Source organism: Oncorhynchus tshawytscha, linkage group LG21 (assembly GCF_018296145.1).
Source record: "Oncorhynchus tshawytscha isolate Ot180627B linkage group LG21, Otsh_v2.0, whole genome shotgun sequence".
NCBI classification, from domain to species: Eukaryota; Metazoa; Chordata; class Actinopteri; order Salmoniformes; family Salmonidae; genus Oncorhynchus; species Oncorhynchus tshawytscha.
This window is the reverse complement of record NC_056449.1, coordinates 19,217,418-19,232,115: the sequence shown is the minus strand read 5'-3', so window position 1 is coordinate 19,232,115 and position 14,698 is coordinate 19,217,418.

Below are 14,698 nucleotides of genomic sequence, written 5' to 3'. Positions count from 1 at the left end.
CCTCCTGTAGCAAAGCACCCCCACAACATGATGCTGCTACCCCCACAAAATGATGCTGCTACCCCCGTGCTTCACGGTTGGGATGGGTGTTCTTCGGCCTGCAAGCCTCCCCCTTTTTCCTTCAAACGTAACAATGGTCATTATGGCCAAACAGTTCTATTTTTGTTTCATCAGACCAGAGGACATTTCTCCAAAAAGTACGATCTTTGTCCCCATGTGCAGTTGTACACCGTAGTCTGGCTTTTTATGGCGGTTTTGGAGCAGTGGCTTCTTCCTTGCTGAGCGGCCTTTCAGGTTATGTCGATATAGGACTCGTTTTACTGTGGATATAGTTACATTTGTACCTGTTTCCTCCAGCATCTTCACATGGTCCTTTGCTGCTGTTCTGGGATTGATTTGCACTTTTCGCACCAAGTACGTTCATCTCTAGGAGACAAAACGCATCTCCTTCCTGAGCGGTATGACGGCTACTTGGTCCCATGGTGTTTATACTTGCGTACTCTTGTTTGTACAGATAAACGTGGTACCTTCAGGCATTTGGAAATTGCTCCCAAGGATGAACCAGACCTGTGGAGGTCTACAATTTTTTTTCTGAGGACTTGGCTGATTTCTTTTGATTTTCCCATGATGTCAAGCAAAGAGGCACTGAGTTTGAAGGTAGGCCTTGAAATACATCCACAGATACACCTCCAATTGACTCAAATTATGTAAATTAGCCTATCAGAAGCTTCTAAAGCCATGACATCATTTACTGGAATTTTCCAAGCTGTTTAAAGGCACAATCAACTTAGTGTTTGTAAACTTCTGACCAACTGGAATTGTGATACATTTAATTATATGTGAAATGATATGCTGCCTCGTCGTTGTTGGTAATCAGGCCCACTACTGTTGTGTCGTCTGCAAACTTGATGATTGATGAGTTGGAGGTGTGCATGGCCACGCAATCATGGGTGAACAGGGAGTACAGGAGGGGGCTGAGCACACACCCTTGTAGGGCCCCAGGGTTGAGGATCAGCGAAGTGGAGATGTTTCTACCTTCACAACTAGGGGGCGGCCCGTCAGAAAGTCCAGGACCCAATTGCACAGGGCAGGGTTGAGACCCAGGGCCTTAAGATTAATTGTGAGCTTGGAGGGTACTATGGTGTTGAATGCTGAGCTGTAGTCAATGAACAACATTCTTACATAGGTTAGTGTGCAGTGTGATGGAGACTGCATCGTGTGTGGACCTGTTGGGGTGGTATGCAAAATGAAGTCGGTCTAGGGTGGAGGTGATATGATCCTTGACTAGTCTCTCAAAGCACTTCATGATGACAGAAGTGAGTACTATGGGGCGATAGTCATTTAGTTCAGTTATCTTTGCCTTCTTTGGTACAGGGACAACGTTGGCCATCTTGAAGCATGTGGGGACAGCAGACTGGGGTAGGGAGCGACTGAATATGTCCGTAAACACACCAGCCAGCTGGTCTGCACATGTTCTGAGGACGCGGCTCTGGATGTTATCTGGGCCAGCAGCCTTGCGAGGATTAACACGTTTAAATGTCTTACTCGCATCAGCCAATGAAGAAGGATAGGGGGGGCCCACAGTCCTTGGTAGCGGGCTGTGTTGGGGGCACTGTATTGTCCTCAAAGTTGGCGAAGAATGTGTTTAGCTTGTCTGGAAGCATGACGTGGCTGGTTTTCTTTTTGTAGTCTGTAATTTCCTGTGGACCCTGCCACATATGTCTCGTGTCTGGGCCGTTGAATTGCGACTTCATTTTGTCCCTATACCAACATTTTGCTTGCTTCATTGCCTTGTGGAGGGAATAATTACACTGTTTATATTCGGCCACATTCCCCGACCTCTTTCCATGGTTGAATGTGGTGGTTGCGCTTTCAGTTTTCAGTTTTGTTCAAATGCTGCCGTTTATCCACGGTTTCTGGTTGGAGTAGGTTTTAATAGTCACAGATTGTACAACATCTCCAATGCACTTCATAATAAACTCACTCACCAAGTCAGCGTTTAGATCGATGTTATTGTCTGAGGCTTCCCGGAACATTTTCCAGTCCAAGTGATCAAAACAATCTTGTTGTCTAGAGACTGAACATTGGCGACTAATATGCTCGGAAGCGGTGGGTGGTGTGCTCGCCTTCTAAGTATATTTGCAGGCCTTAACCACTACCCTGAGGGCACTTGATTCAGTGTATCATGCAGCCCTCAGGTTCATTACAAATCAAAAATGTCTAACACATCATTGTGATCTCTACAGCGCTGTTGGCTGGTCGTCATTGACCTTGCGTAGGCTTAAACACTGGTATACACTGATTTCTAAGGCCATATTGGGTAAAATGCCATTTTATCTCTGCTCTTTTTTAGTCAGGTCGGTAAATAAATATCAATTACGGTCCCATTCTCATTTGCTTCTAACAGTACCAAAAATTAGAACAGGTCATGGTAGAAATTGTTTTAGTTACTTAGCTCCGTGGTCCTGAACATTATAAAATTTGATGATCTAGTTTTGTTGGTGGAGTTTAAACACTTCATTGATGTATATATCATAGAAGAGTGTAATTGTTTTTAGTCAATACTTCATGTTTTTTACATAACATGTTTTTGTTGTACTGTATGTGTGTTTATAGTTTTGTTTAATGTTTCATTAGTGTATGTAAGTTGTTTTGTCTGAAACGTTGTTCCCCCTGCTGCTATTGGACCAGATCTCTCTTGGGTAAGAGATGTTATCTCAATGAGAACAACCTGTATAAATAAAGGTTCAATTAAAAAAATGTAAAAGTCTGACCAGGAGGCCGCTCCATCTGCCTCTCCTGCGGTGACAACGTTGTTTTGGGTCGGCCTCTGGGATTAGACCCAATGTCCAGGGTGGAGGTCTGAACAAAGGATCGGCTTCATAAAAATGTGATTGTTGTTATACCCAACAAGTCATAGGAAAGAGTGCTATTGCATATGAGTATGCTCTGCTCATTCTCCATTGATAAAGAGCATGAAAAGAACATGCAGCTTGGTCCGGTTGGAATATTCCTGGAATTTGGGGAAAGTTACGGGAATTTTGCAACCCTCTCGCAGGAGTTAGCAGTGGCAATCATTCACAATTTCCTGCATAGGTCAAAAAACTAAAATATCAAAATTGATGCAGCATTAGAAAGTCAATCCAAAGAGATATCAATGACGTCAAGAGATCATTATAAGAGTATGATAAGCATTGGAATAGTTCCATCGTTGAGAGAGGAGCTGTAGCACTGTATTGTGCAGCATTACTATTACCATGCCAGAAATACATCGCCATGATGTAGGCTATAGTGTTTGGGTTCTGCATGCAGATCCATTCATAAACCTCCATGACACGATTCTCCAGTCTAGTGATATGCTTGTGACAGTCTACAACAGAGACTAAATCATTATTGCAAGAGCAAGCATATAGGCATAGCCTATCTGTGCATTGTTATAAGGTGTAACATATAGTTGTCATCGTCTATGTAGGCCTACCTGTAGCCTTATTTTACATATACCCACCATTTGGGCAATACAGCTATACTGGCAATAATATGCCACTCACTTTCCACTCAGATTGATGGTGGTTATCCTTGAACATGTTCACTGTTAGACTTATGAAATACAGAGAATTGTAAAGGAATCAGTAGTCAATTCGATTTTAAACATATTCAAATTGATTTTATTCACTATTTGACCACATATAAGTAAGAACATATGCATTTTAGATTCAAATACATAACATAAAACTAAATGGTCTATTTGCTTCAGTAGGCTAATAAACGTAAAAGTTCAACAAAACGAATGTCCCCAATATTTAGCTTTTTCTTAGTAGGTATAAAGACTTCTCTATTTGTTCAACCAAAGGATGGACATTTATCATCAAGAGGGACAGCTTCGTATTTTCTACCTAGTTCTCTCAAGCCCAGGCCCAAATTCTGCATTTTTATGGAAAACTGCAGTCATTTTGATTGATGAAATCTAAAGATATCTAAAACAATCCGAGAGATCCCCAACTGTGGCGCGTCGAAGGGGTGCTCCACTGTTGTCATTGTTCCTCAGAAATAAAGGGGACCGTATGGAGAATACGCGAGAGAAAAAAATCGCGATTTCTGTTCAAAAGGAAAAGAAAAGCAGCATTTCTTTACAGGCAGTGGGAAAGTTACAGAAACCCTTTTCCACTTCACTCGAAAACAATGCTAGCTTTGGTTTTCTCTTGACTCATTCAAACATATAGGCTTGCATATATATAGGAATAGGGTATAAAGAATAGATGATTTGACTGAATATGGAAGTCGTTTGTTTGCATGAATGAATGCCCTTATGTCTCCAATTGATCCAATAATAAAAATGTTAGGTTGCATGGGCCCTAAAACCATTATTATTTGACTATCATGTGCTGCAGATTTGTGACACATGGATTTGTTTCCTTGGCATATAATAAAAATAAACAAAATAAAGTACCATAGAAATTCGTTTTTGATATAGGCCTACTTGATTGCTTGCTTTCCGTTCTGCCTGTCTTGTTTAGTGGGATACATAATGTCACTAGAAATGACACCTGCCTAATTTCCGTGTTCTATTATTAATACCAGGAGCGCGTGGCATCCTAATCCACCGCGGAAATATCTTACTTAATGCCGCGACACCCAAAGGGAGTTTCAATAAATCTCCCTTTAACTGCGTTTTCCCTCAAAACTCCTTCAGGCGAAAGGAGGCCGTGTCAAGATTGCGTTTGTGTGCCAGTGCTTAGGACCAGCTGCTCCTAAAGACAGACAAGCTCTTGTCAATTAGCCGGTGACAAGCAGGTTCTCTGGTTGCCTGAGGCGCTCCACCAGCCAGCAGTGTACAGTCCCTGCAATTAGTATCAATTTCTGTCGGGACCTCCTTGGAGCACACAGACACAGGCCGGTCAAATGGCCAAACATTGCAGAAACAACTGGAAAGGACACAAATTACAATGCGTAATGGGACATGTTTGCCGCACTAGATGGAAATGCTGGAATAGCAAGAAAAAGGCGGCGTTTTTTGAGGCTCAAATTCAAAAATGAAACTGTGTTTGTTTGGTTCCATTAGAGACAATTAAATGAATTTCAGGCCAGCACTGTCACCATACTGACATCCCATAGAACGATTGCTCACCGCGCGCCTTTGTGGCCGTTGTCACCGCTAGCAGCTGGTGGTGGCATTCCGAGCCTCTGAAGGTGCCCTTTGGCCCGTGGGGGGATGGACTTCGGACAGGGCGGTCCAGCCGTTTCAACAGCGCCGTGATAGGTGGGGTCAGAGGGGCCAAGTTTCCAGCAGAACGTGCAAAGTCCTCGGCAGCGGCAGCTGAGTTCGAACAAAACCGCAAAAGCTCGCCAGGCCTGGAGAATCATTAGTACGAGCGTTTGTTTAACTAATTAGCAAGCTGGGCAGTCAGAGGGAGGCTTGTAGCCGACAGGGCATTAATTTTGAGGAAGATACAGAGTTCAAAGTACATGATGGGGACAGGGCAGCGTCGCCTGGTGTGGCACATTGAAGTTCATGAACAGTGCAAACAGCACATTCCAAAAATGGGGGTACACACAGCATTTAACTGTTGAGACAAATAAGTTCCAATGACGCCAAAATAGAGAGCGAGGGAGGAAATATCCCATGTTAAATATGGGAAAGTTTAGGGAACGGGTCGGCGGGTCAAGAAAAGTCAACAAAAAGAGCCGTCTTGATGACAATAGGAATTTAATATAAAAAAATACATAAATCTTCAAATAAGAGCAGGCGCACAATGGGCACAAAGGGGGCGAGTGTTTGAGTCAACATAGATGTTGTTGGCGATAAAAATGGATTAGGCCAAGTTGTTAACATTTAACACAAAAAGTTGGCACTAAAATAGAATTTGGGTGAAATATATAGTGGCCAGTTGTGCTGTCGAGAAATATAGTGGCCGGTTGTGCTGTCGAGAAAGACAGCTTTACATTTTTACCTCGAGGCCAATTGGAGACAACCAACTGATCTGAGGGTGGCCATTTTTGAAGCGCATAAAAGTTGGGCATGCCCAAAAGTGCACTGGCTGATTTACTAAATGGTATGCAATTCAATAAGATGCAAAGAGAAAGCAAAACTTACTCACACAATTAAATTGTTTCGTCTGTTTGAGTTAATGAGGAATGATTTGTCAGGCCTTTATGAAGAATAGTGTGGTGCACTGAAATGCATAATCAACCTAGTCAATACATTGAGAAATACAGTGGTCACTTCATTTATTTAGGCGAGATATACTTTTTTTCTGACTAGAGAATAAGTAATCTATTAAACTATGCCTCCAAAGGACCATATTTGGGAAAAACGGTCCATAACAACTGTAAACATTATGGGGTGAATGATACAAATCTGATTACGTTTACATGTTGCAGACAAAACAATGTCCCAATCGAGTCGCAGGCTATAACAAGTGGCGCCACTTCTGCCTCCTCTCTCCAGCCACGATGCCACACACTTAACACAGTGACGGTTACTGCTGAGAACTTCGTCTGACCTTGCGCGTTTCTCAGTGGTTGGCCACTCTCAACCTTCCTAACCCATGCAGTCGCCAACAGCCCTGAATTCCATAATTCTTAAACGAAAAGGCATTATTAGAGAAATCCTTCCTTTTTTGACAATTTAATAGTGCAAACTAATCATCTGCGTGACACGGGCCATTCATCTCGTCAAAGAGAGACAAAGACGAGGCCTCTTTGCATGTTGAGTCTGGATCCTGCAGCTAAGACATGGCTCTATTTTGGGATCAAGTGCACAATAAAAGCATTGTCACTGCTTAATGGTTATGTTTGTGAAACCAAACCCAGTGTATTAAGTAGATCTTTGCTACGAATTAGAAATGTTGCCTAACCCACAGAATTCACAACTTCTAACTTCACAACTTAATTTTCAATTCACAAACATAGCTATATTGAAGTGCGTAAAAGCAAAGAAAACATGATGGAGAAAGCAGGGGGGGATATGGAGGGAGGGTGCCAAGAAATTACTATCCTTATAGCCTAGCCACAAGTTATGAATTATTTTATGAATCAATTTTGCGGTTCCAAATCATTTTCCAAACATTCTCTTGCGGGAGTAGTAACAAGACAGAGAAATTGATCCGCTGAGACCTCACCTTTTAGTGTGCCTCAATAAAATAGATATCAGTCTCGAGCGACGACTATATAATTTTTAATATATATGCAATAAATGTTCGATTTTTTTTTCCTGAAATGACGGGAAATAATAACGTCAAATTTTAAAGTCATCCATTATACACCAACGATGTGCTTGCTCTATCGCGTTGCGCTTGATTAATTCATTTTCTGATTGTGTTTGATAAAGCAATAACGATAGCGCTTTGATCTTGACATTGTGCTCTCCGCTGGGTAGTTAGACCGATTCCATTTTAGGGAGAAAATACTATGCAGGCCTAGGCAGTTGTTTAAATATGATGAATTATTAATGTATTAATTCGATGTTATTACGCCATTTCTGGTAGCCTCAAATGTCACCACCAAAATAGGTTTACCGATAGGGCCCCATTTTCTAGGCCTTGCCAATTGATTGGCGGATGATCTGATCCAAATGAAGGATGAGCGTTTTTAAAGAACGTCACACTCTAAGACACTCTACTGTTAAATTTCAGTGAAAACCATCAAAACATATTTTCGTGAACTATGGAGATTACCGTACTGGCTACCATCACAAACACAAGTGGCCCAGCAGCAGGCCTTGGCCACTGTAAAGCGAATAAATCAAATAAGCATTAAGTTGGATAATCTGCCTCCAACCATTTAATTTATACTATCGTATTAAACTATAAGAAAGCCTATAAGATAGGGGGACGTGACTACCGACATAATAGGCAATGTCAAGCAACCCTGTGCAATACGCCCAGACAATTTGTGGTGACAGTCCTGATCCGATAAATTCCATTATGCCCACTCAGCTTAAACACACCTCCCCAAAAGAAAAAGGCTTTATTTTATAAATAAGACATTTATTCAATGGACATTGTTTGGCTATCAAGTCATGCGTAAAGTACAAGAGATTATAATACCCATAATTTATAGCCTGTTCAGCCGGTTTGCACCCACATCCACCTTGTGTTTTCTACATGTTATTATTACTTGTGTTTGACCTTTGGTCTGCTTGACCATGCAAACACATCACATTGGTTGCCGTTACCAGAGCGGTCAATTCTTTAAAAGCTGCAATCAGAAATTGTCTACAGAAAATAATGCATTTATTGAATTATTGTATTTCTGTTATGTAATTTTCCTATCGTGCAATTCTGAAAGTCTCATATTCTAAATTAATAACATGAATTGAATAGGCCGTTTGTTCCGTCATTAACACATACATAATTTAAGGTCTTTAAAATACTGTTGATAACCAGGTTACACAGTATTTCTTTGAACTGTTTTAGTGTGAGAGAGTTCTGAAGGGACTAGTTTCAACCGTGTCCCTCTTTTCCTCCTTCCGCCAAACCAATCCTTTTGACACGTCTTCTTCGCCTGCCCCAATTTTCGTTGGTTTCAGTCCATTCCACACCCTGTTTGTTTTTGTCCGATACAGCTGTGGAAAGAATACAGCCCTCTTTTTCCGATTACAACCGCATTCCTTTTGAAGGTAACCTTTCTTCCCCTTTAGCAGTCTTAATTTTTTTTTTTTTTTTACTATAGCTTGTCAATCGCGCATGTTTTGTTCTATTTCTCGATGCAGCTTCAACAGAAAACGTATGTCCCTCATTGATGGATTGGTTTTGAAATGGGAAAAGGTTAAGGGTGGGAAAGTGAAAGTGCGGGTTGAAAAGGGTTTCCTAGCAAAGGCTTTGTTTTTGCGAAAATGCTGTTATTTTTGGTCATCGATGGTAGCGATTCGACTTCAGAAAAAAATGGGTTGCTGAACAAATTGTTGCATATAGGATAGTTGTTATTGAAAATAGTCTATTGTCGTCTAAATACATAAAATAGAAATAGGACATACTTTTAAAGTTCAATATCCTAATATGTGTTTTCTTGGGATAGGAGTACCACACAAATATTAAGCCTAACATTTCCTCCGTCCAGATTTTAGACGCGTGCGCTTTCATATTGGAACTTGATGGTGCAGACAGGTGTGTCAAAACGCTCGCGCTTTTATGGAGATTATGTATAATTTTTCTCCTGCACATTTGCATTGGACTGAATCGATGTTTAAAAAAAAATCTAAATTATGAATACACATTTAACGCTACATATAATATGCTATCTTGTTTAAATAATCAGTAAACTGCACATTAAACGCAGAAATAAAGCGTTTGTTCACAGAATACATGGCCGGTTTCTAAGGTGCAAAATACTCCATAACTCCAAAATTGCAATGCATGAACACGCTTAAGTTATATCCTATAATGACAGTGGTTTGATAATATGGTCCTTGAGGACCTGACGCAGGAGCAGTGCTCACATTGATGTTGCCATATATTGCGAGTCCTCCGAGAATAATATATATTTTTAAATCTAGTCTTGTATGAAAACGATTAGGCTACATCAATTTCATAGTTCTATGTGTAGCCCATAGGTATGCTAATGCCGTGATTCTAGCAATAAAACACACTCTTAGGCTCAACTGTAAACAAATAAAAATTAAATTAAAAAGATGACTCGTGTAATTCAGTTTAAATAACAGAAATAGCCTACGAAAATGGGTTATAGGAACAACATGGTAAAAATGCACACGCTATAGCCAACTTACTGTGACGACGTCCTCCTGCATTCTCATCTCAGATCTTGTCAAAAGTGGTGTGTTTTGTGTCGACTATTTCTATGAGATTCACTTTAACCAGTGGAAACTTAGTGTCCTTTCAGCACCATTTTATACATGATGAGCCGTCAGTAATGGGATTATTAAACAAAAACGGTTTCAGGCGCTGGGGTTAACCTTTTTAATGCCTAATTAGGTTTTGCAAAGAAATAATTAGATTCAGCATTGCTTACACTGCCTATATTTTCGAATGATATATAAAACAATCTCATCATCAAATAACCCTCTTGTCAATAATCTTCAAACATTTATTTAGTGTCAGAGTACAGTAGATTATTTTAAAACATGTTGGGATCAAATTCAGCATTATACATAGCTAAACTAATTAGCATACACACAGTGAAAGTCAACGCCACACAGTAGAGGGGCAATGGACGCCACGGAAGGGCTGAGTGCGCCATCTAGTGAAACTATAATAAAACACAATTTCCATTATAATTTCGTTTTCTGAATATATATATGCCTAACATGGCTTCAAAGGTCGGACCCCCCTTTGCCTCCAGAACAGCCTGAATTATTCGGGACATGGATTCTAAAAGTCGGAAACGCTGGTCCATGCTGACGCGATGGCATCACGCAGTTGCACCACCGCCACCAGGCAGGATGGGTCCAAGAACTCTTGCTGCTTATGCCAAATCCTGACTCTGCAACAGCAACCAGGATTCGTCGGGCCAGGCAATGTTTTTTCACTCCTTATTTGTCCAGTGTTGGTGATTGAATTCCCACTGGAGCGGCTTCTTCTGGTTTTTAGCTGATAGGAGTGGAACCCGGTGTGGTCGCAGCAATAGCCCATCCATGACAAGGATAGGGGAGTTGTGCATTCCGAGATGCCGTCTGCACACCACTGTTGTACCATGATTCTTGCCATTCTCCTTCGACCTCTCATCAATTAGCCATTTTTGCCCACAGGACTGCCACGGACTGGATGTTTTGTGTTTGAAGCGCCATTCTCTGGAAACCCCTAGATGCTGTCATGCATGAAAAGCGGCGTGCCTGGCACCGACGATCCCACCACTCTGTCGCTTAGGTCACTTTTTTTCTCCCATTCTAACGTTCAATCGAACAGTAACTGAATGCCTCGATGCCTGTCTGCTTTATATAGCGAGCCACGACCACGTGACTCATTGTCTGTAGGAGCAAATCCATTTTCGTAAACAGGACGGTGAGTGTACAACAAGCTGATCCAAAAGCATGCAGCAAAGGGTGCGGTGCTGTCCATGGTGCTGAAACCAATCTCCAGCTATTTACAAGGCCACAGTTGCTTGATGATTGTTTTCAACATGGACTCTGATGCTTTCCAAGTGCTTCTTGCATCTAAAACCCATTCAGATTCTCATTATCACAAATATCCACTTATAGTACATATTCAATATCTGTCTTTTCATCCAGCTTACTCTCTCTTGATGTCACAAATCTCAAATCTAATCAAATATTATTTTGTACACGCGTCGAATACAACAGGTGTAGTAGACCTTATGTGAAATGCTCACTTACAAGCCCGTAACCAACAATGCAGTTAAGAAAAATATTTACTAAATAAACTAAAGTAAAAAATAAAAGAGCAACAAAAAAAATAACAATAACGAGGCTATATACAGTGTTCCGGTACAGAGTCAATGTACGGTGGTACAGGTTAGTCGAGGTAATTTAGGTAATATGTACATGTAGGTAGGGGTAAAGTCACTATGCATCTCTTTCCAGCTCTTGTTTGCTTTCACAACAGATTTCAAACTCCTCCATTCCCACATAGGCTTAACCCAGCTGTCTACATATTTCAATTTCAATTTCAAATTGCTTCATTGGTATGACGTAAGATATAGGCGCACATATTGCCAACTTGCACTTTGAAATTGGAAAATATTAACATCATAAAAAATTCAGATTGTTCTGTTGACAATCAGTAATAACAATAATCAAGGGTGGGGGGATGGGGATGTAGTAAAAATTACAAAATCAGTAAATAAAATACTGTCTCTCTTTCCCTGTTTCCCTCTCTCTCTCTCTTTGTCTCTCTCTGCCAATTAAATTCAATGGCATGTTAAACATATGTTTACATTGCCAAAGCAAGTGCCAAAGCATTTCCAATAATAAGCCAGCTCCCCAGGGGTGCGTGCTCAGTCCCTTCCTGTACTCCCTGTTCACCCACGACTGCATGGCCAGGCACGACTCCAACACCATCATTAAGTTTGCAGACGACACAACAGTGGTAGGACTGATCACCGACAACGACGAGACAGCCTATAGGAAGGAGGTCAGAGACCTGGCCGGGTGGTGCCAGAATAACAACCTATCCCTCAACGTAATCAAGACTAAGGAGATGATTGTGGACTACAGGAAAAGGAGGACCGAGCACGCCCCCATTCTCATTGACGGGGCTGTAGTGGAGCAGGTTGAGAGCTTCAAGTTCCTTGCTGTCCACATCAACATCAAACTAGAATGGTCCAACCACACCAAGAGAATCGTGAAGAGGGCACGACAAAGCCTATTCCCCCTCAGGAAACTAAAAAGATTTGGCATGGGTCCTCAGATCCTCAAAAGGTTCTACAGCTGCAACATCCTGACTGGTTGCATCACTGCCTGGTACGGCAATTGCTCGGCCTCTGACCGCAAGGCACTACAGAGGATAGTGCGTACGGCCCAGTACATCATTGGGGCTAAACTGCCTGCCATCCAGGACCTCTAGACCAGGCGGTGTCAGAGGAAGGCCCTAAAAACTGTTCTCTCTACTACCGCATGGCAAGCGGTACCGGAGTGCTAAGTCTAGGACAAAAAGGCTTCTCAACAGTTTTTACCCCCAAGCTATAAGACTCCTGAACAGGTAATCAAATGGCTACCCGGACTATTTGCATTGGGTGACCCCCCAACCCCTCTTTTAACGCTGCTGCTACTCTCGGTTTATCATATATGCATAGTCACTTTAACTATACATTCATGTACATACTAATTGGGCCTACCAACCAGTGCTCCCGCACGTTGGCTAACCGAACTATCTGCATTGTGTCACACCCACCACCCGCCAACCCCTGTTTTACGCTACTGCTACTCTCTGTTCATCATATGTGCATAGTCACTTTAACCATATCTACATGTACATACTACCTCAATCACCCTGACTAACCGGTATGTATGTAACCTCGCTACTTTTATAGTCTCGCTACTGTATATAGCCTGTCTTAACACTGGGTCCGGGCAGCCCAAGGGGAAAATAACGATTGATAGGCCAAACAATGGGCATCACCCCATATGAGCCCTCCCAAATTGACACCATGCCGCTGCCAGTCCGAGACCCCTGTACAACTGCCATCTCAATACACTTTCCCCAGTCCCAACCCCAGCTACCAAACAGAAACCGTTTTATTCTTATAAGTCCAGACCAAAATGCAAGGAGCTAGATTGGAATTTCCAAGGAAACAACCAACACGGGTGTTGAGAGACTCCAATTTAATCTCCCCATTCCACAACCCAAACATACATTCCACATACATCCCATTCCACAACCCAAACATGACAGCTAACCCCAGTGCAACTTTTTACAATTTCACCAAGGTAATGGAGATAACACCAGCACAGTGGTTCTCTCGATGGGCATAAACAATAAGGATAATGATCCATACAAAACTTAAATCAGGCAGATTGCATCCATGCACAATGAAGCCAGAGCCACTTTCCCCATTATTAACTACTCACACCTCCTTTCTCCAAACCAGAAACAAAACCTTTAAGTTATTCATGGTTACATCGCCACACATGGCCCATTCCTCCTGGAGATCCCCCATGACACATTTCACACAACAGACCTCACACATTGGACAACAACCACAGCAGGCCTCATTTAAACAATTTTTTTTTACCCCAATTTCGATCTTGTCTCATCGCTGCAGCTCTCCAACAGGATCAAGAGGCAAAGTTTGAGTCGTGCACCCTCCGAAACACGACCCACCAAACCATGCTTCTCAACATTCGCCTGCTTAACCCGGAAGCCAGCCGCACCAATATGTCAGAGGAAACATTGACGACCGAGGTCAGCCTGCAGGCGCCCAGCCTGCCACAAGGAGTTGCTAGTGCCCTATGAGCCAAATAAAGCCCCCCGGGGCAAACCCTAACCCTACCCAAACAACACTGGGACAATTGTGCATCACCCTATGGGACTCCCGATCATGGCCGTTTGTGATACAGCCCAGGATCGAACCTGGGTCTGTAGTGATGCCTCTAGCCCTGCGATGCAGTGCCTTAGACTGCTGCGCCACTAGGAAGGCATGCAGACCTAATTTTTAAGAATTGGTGTGGTCAGCTAAATTTAAAATCGGTTATACCCACATTTTGGACCACCCTAGCCACAACACTGACTTCTCCCCAACCCCCTTCCCTCTCCCTTCCTCCCCCAGTTTCTTCCTTAGATCCTCCAACTGATGGGGCAGTTCTCCCTTCCTTATCCAACATCGAACTTGTCAGTCTTTTCAACTTATAGCAGCACAGGCCCAACACCTTGAGAGAGGGATTTCCTTAATTCCCCGTCCCATCAAATTCGACTGGGATGAACACCCACAAATACCATAGACTACTTAAACTTTTCAACTATTTTGACTATGAGACAAATGACAACTAGTTACCATTCACCATTCCTTCTACCTGGGAACCTAAACTGTCCCAGGTAGACGGGAGGGTCCAAAATCTAATCAGAACTACACCCAGGCAGATAGACAGGACAACCTCAGTCACATAGAAAGACAAGCCATACAATAACTTATAAACAACGCTCACATAATATTGAAACCATCAGACAAGGGCTCCAAAACAGTGATTCTAGACAAGCATCAATACACATGAGGCAAACAGGCAGTTATCCAACACCAAGTACAATGTACCAGTTGTATAGCTTCTTTAATCAGAACAACAGTTTTCAGC